This window comes from Dermacentor albipictus, chromosome 6, assembly GCF_038994185.2.
Source record: "Dermacentor albipictus isolate Rhodes 1998 colony chromosome 6, USDA_Dalb.pri_finalv2, whole genome shotgun sequence".
NCBI lineage: Eukaryota > Metazoa > Arthropoda > Arachnida > Ixodida > Ixodidae > Dermacentor > Dermacentor albipictus.
Genome location: NC_091826.1, coordinates 102479481 through 102489377, shown reverse-complemented (window position 1 = coordinate 102489377; position 9897 = coordinate 102479481).

Here is a 9897-nt window from a genome sequence, read left to right as displayed (position 1 = left end):
TTTCAGGGTCCCTTTAAGGACAACACTACTTTCGTCGGCGTGCTGTATAGCGTGTTTATATATGAATCTAACACTCGGCCAGACGAGATGAAGCCCAGTTATCGATTTCATACGTTGCCAGGCGTAGTGTTTGGTAACACTCAGTCAAACTCGGTTCGACTACACTGAGAAAATGTACAAAGGGGAATGAGTGAAAGAGAAAAACCATACGACTTCATTGGGTATTCATGTGCGTCCTATAGTTTTGGCTATGTCCTTGTCTCAAGCAGGGCGGCGTGCGTTGGATTCAAATCAGCACCGAGCCTAATTGGTCATCATCGGGACTATCTCGCACGCGAATTTGGCTCCGAATATGCTGGTCTGAGTAGACAGAAGGCTTAGCCATGACTGCTGCAGTTCAAGTCTGCCAATTAAGTAGCATGTGGCAGTTAGCTTTCTAAGGCTAAACATTGCCCTGTGAGACGACGCAGTAGGGTGCATCGGTTTAATGTTGGTCATTAATTTTGAATGTGCGCCCTAGCCCGCGCGCAGTAGCGCTCTTTAAAGCCGTCTCCAGGAACCGAACCTCGGCCTATCCCGTTTTCCCGACAATACGCATTCGCGCTGCTTGACTGGCGCCCTCTGTCCCGCAAGGCAAATTTAGGGGAGGGGGTGCAGTTTCATGATCCGGAAAGAGTATATGGAAGGTCTCTCCTAACGGTAAGTGGCATGATATTATTCGTTTTAGCGACGCATTGTCTAATCTTGTGGGGTGTTGAGGTCTTCCTGCTTGGGTGCTGAGCATTCAGGAGGGAAGTGGTCGACCGCTGCAACGAGGTGGTGTGGGTGTGGTAGAAGATCAGCAGTGAAGGAAGACAAGCATGTTAGAGGAGCATGAATTGAAAGTTTCGACTCTAAACTCCGTTGTACAATCTTATAGCGGACAATTTTGAGGCATAGGTGGTCTGAAATTCAGTTTCATGTTTTCACCAAGCTCCAAATAACGTCCCTACGCAACGCTTTGTGGTCGAGATCGCCAAGAGCTACAGCAGAGGACTGTCGCAGGTCGGGGTAGTGCTCATTGGTTGTTTAATACACTTGGGGGAACGCACTCTTATAGGGTTGGCGATGAGTCGGGTAGTTGGATGGTTCATGAAAATGTTTTAGGGCACTAATTTCAAGTAAAAATATTTTTAGTATATACTGTGAAATTGATCGTTAGATTACAGAGATAGGAAGTAAATTACGAAGTGTTTTCTTGAAGAAATGAGAATACGAAAAAATGAAACTTAGCAAATTTTCGTTGTTTATCAATGTACTGAGGTTAAAAACATTCCCGTGCCAAAGACCACGTCTTTTTTTTCCTACTTTGATTTACTTTCCTGCAACAAACAAAAAAAAACGTTTCATTTAAATCTGGCAAGTAGTTTCCTTAAAAAGTACATTAAATATATTTAAAAGCAAAAATAGAATTTAAAAAATCTTAGCCGAAAATCGATTGTACCACGATCTTGTGGGAATCGATTGTAAGCGGAACTTTCGTCATTTACATAGTACGTGCAGTTCTATCTGGAAGAGAGAGAAAAAATTAAGGATAGGAAAGGCAGGGAGGTCAACCAGAAGAGCATCCGGTTTGCTACCCTACTGTTCTATCTAGCTCAACACAATGTTACTAATGTAGTAACGTTGGCGCAACATTCCTCGATCAATGCACGTTCTGGTATGGCTTTGTTCACTTCTTTTTCTAGACTCGGCTGCTTCCATTACTAACTTAGTGCCTTCTTGGCAGCCGCGCCTTCTTCAGTTTTGCCTCTTTTTGCCTCTTGTGCTTGTATATTTGATTATATTCCTAGTGAGCACAAACTCTTTCTTGGTCATTGACTAAAAAAATTACCGACGATTACGTTACTTCCTAATGCGAAATTTGAGCGCAGCAAATAAGCTGTTTCACCTTTTTGATAGATTGAGGCAAAGAAATCGAGCAACACATGTATGCGCTATCACAGAATTTTTTTTTATTTTTCACACGTATTCCTTTAACAAAGACTCCATTAACAGTTCTTGACAGTCATGAAGGAAGCTTTGTGGTCGGAGAAATAGACTGATATATGTTCGACTTGGTACACCAATGTTTGATTCTCAAAGACGAGATCTATACAAGTGCCTCGCGAGGTTGTCACAGCCGTGGGACGCGTTACGAGCGAGAGGAACGGGATGTTCTCCCGCATAAGTGTTAGGAAATTGCTGTTTGTCTTTATGTCAACATTAAAGTCCCCCACTACTAACATCGGTGTGGATCGATGGACGGTTAATGCGAGTTGCAGGAAGTGCACGACGTCTTTCGTGAGTGCGGTAGGGGCGAAGTAGGCAGCTACTACCAGCCTCGCTTACTGCTGGTTTCTCTCGACGGCGGCGATGAGCCTCCGCTTCGGCGGCGCGAACGGCAGGGTCTTCTCGGCGGCGGCGCTTAGCCTCTGCTTCGGCGACGCGTACTCCTGGATCATCTCAACGGCGGCGACGGTAAGCTTCTGCTTCGGCGGCACGCACCTCTGGATTCTGACGGCGACGGCGCTGGGCCTCTGCTCTGGCAGCTCGTTTAGCAGCAGCAGCAGCAGCAGCAGCAGACGGAGGACTTCCATCGGTCGTCTCGCTCATGGCTCAGAAAGAACTGGCAGATAATTTCGCAGTGGCGAACGGCAGCGGCAATTTCGGCTCGGGCGGTGCACATATACAGATCCGCCGCCACCGATCTGGCTCTCTGATTGCCACCGCACAGGGGTTGCATTGGAGGAGGAGCGAAGAAAGGAATTAAGTTCGAGCCGGCGCTTTGACAACCGGAGACTCGCAGGAAGAGGGGGGAGGGGGGCGGCGTGTACACCCAGCGGCAAACGACGGGGGCAGAAGCGCGCGCAGCAAGCGGACAACACGATAAAGAGAGGAGGGAAGAGATAGCAGCGACTGACTGATGCCGCTGACGCCGATAGTGAGTCAACCCCAGCTGCGGAGTTGGTTTCAGGGACAACGCCGCCGATGCCGACACAAACAATATGATACCCTCGCTTCCGCAGCGCTAAGAACCAGGTCTAGCCGTGGGAAGGTGGTCACGTATTCGTCGACGTGCCGGGGCCTACGTGAAATAACCGGCGCGTCGGCAACTGAAGAGCACCCTATCCGCCACACAAGAACAGGGGGGGGGACCCTTTCCTCCTCTTTCTGCATGGCGGCGACGGTGTTCTATGCAGTCACGTTATCTTGACTCTCTAGCGGCGTCAGCGGCATCCAGCGGTATCAGTCGGTCGCTGCTAGCGCTGGGGGGATGAAAGGGGGGCGGAGCTGGTTACGAGGCCGACGACAACGCCGACGACGACGCGAAACCCAGGAACGGACGCCAAAGAGCTGCGCTCTAAAACATTCATATGTTCAGTTCCACTTACCTATAGACCCAAAATGTCTATTCGGGCACATATACCCAATGGCACATGCCCAGTTGCCTGAGTTTTCGAGCACAGCTTTTAGGCGCAGTTCCTGCGTTCAGCGACGGCGTGCCTCTTCCTCCCTCGGTGCGACCGAGCGAACGAAAAGATCGAACGATGAAAAAGTGAACGCGGAGCGTCGCAGCCGATGAAAGTCGGCTGGATCAAAGAGCGCGAGGACGAAAGCGGAGGAGGAGGGCGCAGTGGAAGCATGAGGAGGAAAGCGGAGGAAGCCACCATGACGCACCACCAGATGGCGCTAGCGTCCACGCATCCGCGTCAGCAGCGACATCGACCGTGTGGAGGAAAGAAAAAAAAAAGTCGCAGTTTCGCCCGTAAAGCGAAGCATTGAGTGCGGTAGCAAATTAGTAAACTGCTATACGAAGTGAAGATAGTGGATGATAGTAGCTTTACCGGCAGTACAGACTTGGAAACATTCGCTTACCAACTGAATCAACAAGCATGGTGTCAGTGCGCACAAGCAAACATGAACACATCACACTCGATGAGCGCGGACACTCGCTGCCGAAACGCTGGTGTGAGCAAGCACGGCAGCAGCAGCGAGCGAAGTGTCCTTCGTGCCGTCTATCGTCTTCAACGCAAAAACGGCTAGAACACAGCGCGTAAAGGTATGAGCTGTCTGTAGATCCTTTCAAGGTACGGTGTACGTGACCGTGCGCGGCCGTGCAAAGTACGCTTTTAATTGTCGGCGGAGTCGTAGCCGCCCCGACTCCTTCCCTCGCCGTCTACCCGCTATATTCCATATGTGGCGCGCGAGATTGAGCCGCAATCGTCAGTTCCTCTTGCGCCCTGTCGCGAAATTCGCAGTTGCTACCAAAGCAAAACGCAACCCTCTCCCTCCCTCCCCCCTCCCCCCTGCGGCCTTTCGCGCCACAGAAGACGGCGCGTTTCCTCTCCCCTTTATTCTTCACGCGCGCCAGATTGAGTGGCGATCGTCGGCTTATCTCGTTTGCTTTCACTCACACATACAGCATACTACGCGTGGCGACGATGTTATCGCCCTTGGTCTTTATGCGGAACATCACGGCAACGGCAAAATGTGCCTGTAGTGTCTATATAATTGATATCGCAATAAAAGAGAACCAGAAAACTCGCCTTCGCACATATCGTTTACCGTAAGCGTTTCCCGGTAAAGATTATGGTTGCATGCTGCAGTTGCCGGGAAGCGGCAAGTGTGTGCCCGCTGCGTATAGAGCGGCGCGCGTCGCGGTTGTTCCACTTGGTGCGGTGATCGGTGCGATGCCTCAATATATAACGCTATGAAAACATGTATTGAGCTGCGCTCAAAGTTCGCATTAGGGAGTATCATTATCGTGAGTCATTTTTTTTGTCGGGCACGCATACCCAGTGGCACAAGTTGTATTATGGGCAAGAGAGCAGCAGCACCAACAGTGCGAAAGTGCAAAGAGGAGGTAAAGAAAGCTTCGCTTAAGCATCGATAAATATGTCAAAATCAGGCATAGCTTTCCTTCTCCAATTTGATGCGTACCTCCATGCCATCCGTCAACAACGACACCGTGTGGACACATCAGCAGACACACGATGTGGCAAACTAGCTGTCTGCCACGTTGCCATATCATACTAAGAAACGGTATCTCTTGTTGCAATCACAGCGTCCCAGTTAAACTTCCTTAGACCCTAACCTATCCTTAGTATCCTGACTGCAACTTCTTTGCAATGGGGGCTCATCAAGCGCAGAGCTCAGCGGCGGAAGGTCTAGGAGAAACGAAATGCACGTTTAGATTTATTGGTCATCCTCCTTGAGTGATAGCTGTACATATCAACCTCGTCATCTGCCAAAAATTACGGGTTAACCCATCTCATAAACAGAGAGCTTTACATTAGGGACCCAAGCGGCTTGCGTACGCAAGAACTAATTGCCACGGTATTGCACTTGCGCGGTCCCCTACATCTGGGTCTGCGCATGCGCGGTACCGTAGCCACTAGTTATTATGCAAAAAAGGTCAGGTGTGCAGACAGGACACAAGAGAAGAGAAGTGGACAACACAGCTCCACTCCTCTTCTCTTGTGTCCGGTCAGCACGCCTCACATTTTCTGCATAATGAATCCTTACTAATAGTTCAGCGTTCTGCCGTTTTAAGCCCCTAGTTCTTGCGTACGCAAGCCGCTTACGTCTCTTAACCTAAAACTCATCAATGTCTACGTTAGCGGGATTAGTATTGGAGCAAAGTATTGACACACGGTATTGCCAACGCCACGGCTTGTGTGCAGCCGGGCTCCTTTATTGCACTTCTGGCTCATGCCAGCACCATCTAGCGTCAACGCCAAAGACTCTGTGCGTAGCAAGTGTGATTTCGTCTTGCTCCGGATAAATTTTATAAAATTTCTCATAATGCGAAAGCAATATTTGCCCCGCTGAAAATCTGGCGTAGTCAGCAGTGGCGTTACCGACCGATGGTACCAAAAATGGCCGACGATGCAAAGAGTAAAAACACGTCAAAAAACTTTCAGGTTGATTAAGCTGCACCTTTTGGCGAATCCCGCTGGCCGATCTGAAGCGGCGCGTTGAATGCACGGCAGATCAACACAATCCGGCACGGGGCAACCCAATCCAAATCTAAGCATCGAACCATGCTCTGGCAGGAAGCGCAGCGGAAGTTGGGCGCCCAGCATATACGCCAGCCATATCGCGCTTCCATCATTTGCACCGTAATACCATTTCTTGAAGCACGTACAACTCCTCGTCGTCGCTGCTGCTACTTTCCGAGGAACTATTGCTGCTGTCAGAATCGCTCAATGCAAGAATGACTGCCGCACGGTTGAAGGACGCCCGTTTCGAGAATGTAGGCACAGGGTCGTCGAACAACGCCTGAAAAGGACCCGAATACAGCCAAGCCACCAGAAGAATCCGGAAGTGATGCCAAAATATTGTCGGAGTTCCGGTGAAACCCTTCTTTGCTCGGAGGATCAACGAGGAACGCTCCGCCGCGGAGCCGGCCGATCCCAGTCGACCAGCGGAAAATGCAAACTTGCTCTCGATCAACCATTGAAATTAAGTGTTACGAACGGAACACGATAGCACACAGATAGCTCACTGTTTCTCACGCTTCCCGGCTAATGCAGCTTGTGTAACCGTAATGTTTACCGGAACGCTGGCGGCGAACGCTGTGCGCGAAGGCGAGCTTTCTGGCAGATACATCGGAAGGTTAAGCCACCGTAAAAACCAGACAAGATAAGGATTGGCACAGGTTCAAAAGCGCGAACTCGTTATCGTCTAAAAACACTGCTGGTTGACTGACGCATCTGTTTCCAACTTTTTTTTAAATATAAAATACGCCTCTGATATTTCTCGGGTTTCCTAATCTTGTCTGGTTTTTACTGCTTGTTAACCTTCCGATGTCAGTGGTGCCTCTGACGCTGTGTTTGCAGCGTTCGTGTCGTCTTCTTGCTGTCCTCTTCCTTCGTCTGTTTTTTTTTTTGCGTACTTGACTGCCTCGCGCTGCAGAAATTTTACACCAGTAGGGTAGGTAGGGCAGGCAGGGAGGAGGTGCGGGCAGGCCGGCAGGCAGGTGAACGACCAACAGACTCTGAAAAGTGCTAATCACATTAACATTGGCACGTATCCAGACGTAGGTACATGCTGACAATATTGTCTGCAAGGGAACCTACTAAATGGCACATACTCAGTGATACAACTGAGCTTGAAAGAAGTTCCATTTGTTGCCGGGCTGGTTGATTCATATTGCTACACGCGTGTGGTATTTGATTATTTGAATGAGGCGCGTGGGCACCATCACTCGAGAAAAGAGGAGGAACAACGAACTCGGCTCGCGCTGTGAATCTAACCGGTCAGTGCTGCAACCGCTGTTGTAAATACAACCTGTAAATAGTTGCTCGTCTTACTGACTCGTCCTTCACGTAATATTGTGGTGGAGGGTGAACGTTCCCCGTCCTCGCCACGGAGCTCCGAAGCGGCCGCACCGTCGTCTTCTCAGCCATGGCTTCCGATGGAACCATCCCGACACCACCTACACCTGCGGCGCCAACCACTACGTACGCTATGGTTGCTAGTCTCCGTGGTCCTGGGACATTCTGCGCCCAAAATGGCGTTGACGTCGATGACTGGCTCAGCATGTATGAGCGTGTTAGCCAAAGCCATCACTGGGACCCTCCCATCATGCTTGCCAATGTGATCTTTTATCTGGACGGGACACCGCGTGTCTCGTTTCACACCCATGAGGTCGAGCTCTCCAGCAGGGACATTTTCAAAGAGAGGCTTTGCGACCTATTTGGCAACCCGTCAGGTCGCCAACAGGCGGCGCGAAAAACGCTTACCACTCGTGTCCAGTCGTCGACCGAATAGTATGTCTCCTACATACAGGAAGTGCTCGCGCTTTGCCGGAAAGTCGACGAGCACATGAGTGAGGTTGACAAGGTGAGCAATATCCTAAAAGGCATCGCGGACGACGCCTTCAATTTACTGGTCTATAATGACGTTTCTACCGTCGACGCCATCGTCAACAAATGCCACCGCTTCGAGGTTGCCAAAAGCCGCCGCGTCATCCCAGAGTTTTTCCGGCTCCCAAGCACCCCTGCCACGTACTCTTGCTCCGCTGTTAACGCCACACGACCATTTCAAGAGGACGTCACACGTATCGTTCGCAATGAGATTGAAGCTGCGAGTCCGGCCGCCCGTCATCCTCGACCCCTTGACGGTACTTTTGACCAAGCGGCCACCGCTATTTCCGTTATTCAAGCAGTTGTGCTGCAAGAAGTTGCAAACCTTGGCATCCCTACCACCTGCTCTTTCTGCCGACCCGATTCGCCACCCAGTCCCATCACCACAACCTCTAATGACCAGTATTTCGCTCCCAGACCACGCAATCCTGCTGAATGCGAGCCCTAGACGACAAACCGATCTGCTTCCGCTGCCACCGCGTTGGTCATGTAGCCCGCCACTGCCACACCACCTGGATGCCGCCTTACTGGAGCTCATCTCCTGCTCCTCGCCCATACGCCGACGCTTGTCCTTATTTACCTCGCCTTCTGTACCCTACTTCTGATGCCCCTGACAGCCGCTCCTCCGTGCGATCACCGTCGCCTCAGCGCCGTCGCTGCCCGTCACCCCAATCTCGCCGCTTTTCCTCGCCAAACCGACGGACGGAAAACTAGGCCATGCGGCTCTTGGAGGTAGTGCTGCATCACGTTCGTCCTGTCCAAATCCTCCGTTGACGCTCCTCACTAATACGAACCTAATTGAAGTAGACGTAGATGGTGTTCCGTTGACAGCATTAATTGATACTGGAACCCAGGTAACCATAATGAGCGTTAACCTATGTCGTCGCCTCAAAAAAGTTCTTACGCCTGCCATCACTCGAGCCGTACGCGTCGCCAATGGCGCCATTGTGGCCATCATGGGTATGTGCACGGCTCGCATAGGAATCGCAGGCCGCCAAGTTACAGTCCCGTTCATCGTGCTGACCAGTTGCCCTCATGGCCTAATCTTTGGGCTCGACTTTCTGACGACGCGTTCCGTTCTCGTCGAATGTTCCACCGGTACGATGTGCCTCGAACTTCCTCTTCTTTCAGACGTTCGCCTCGAACAACCGAACACCTTCTGCACTGTAGCGTTTGTTCGCTTACCTCCAAATGCCCTAACCCTCGTCAAATTGGCCTCAATGGCAGCCGTACCTGATGGCGACTATGTCGTCGCACCTATTCGTGATGTGCTCCTGGCGAGCAACATCTCTGTGCCACACTCCGTCGTAACCCTTGCCGCTAATCGGATGTGCCTCCCCGTTATCAATTTTGGTTTGACGAAGCAAGAGTTACCTGAAGGCATAGCGGTGGCCACGCTCCGGTCAGTGACAGACGACCACGTCACTGTTTTTGCAGCGGACGCATGTCTAGATCCTCCTGATTACCCGCAGGATGCCTCGAACCTTGACAGCCCATTACTCCCCATGGTCGCTCCGGACCTCGCACCTGACCAAGCAGCCACCCTATATCGCGTTTTGCTTTCTTACCGCGAAATATTTGACACTGACAATCGACAACTTGGTCAGACGTCCCTTGTTAGGCACAGGACAAACACTGGTGATGTTCCCATTTACCGCCAACCGTATCGCGTGTCCACGGCAGAGCAGCAAGTTATTCAGCAGGAAGTAAACAAGAAGCTCGCCAGAGGCATTGTTGAGCCCTCGTCGAGTCCTTGGGCGTCGCCGGTCGTGCTGGTCAAAAAGAAAGATGGCACGTGGCGCTTCTGCACTGATTACCGCCAGCTAAACCGAATCACTAAAGAGGACGTTTACCCTTTACCACGAATCAACGAAGCTCTTGATTGTCTTCACGGTGCCAAATACTTTCCGACCATCTACATTCGATCTGGTGATTGGCAGATTTCCGTCGATGAGCAAGACCAAGAAAAGACCGCTTTCGTCACTGCGGAGGGCCTACACCAATT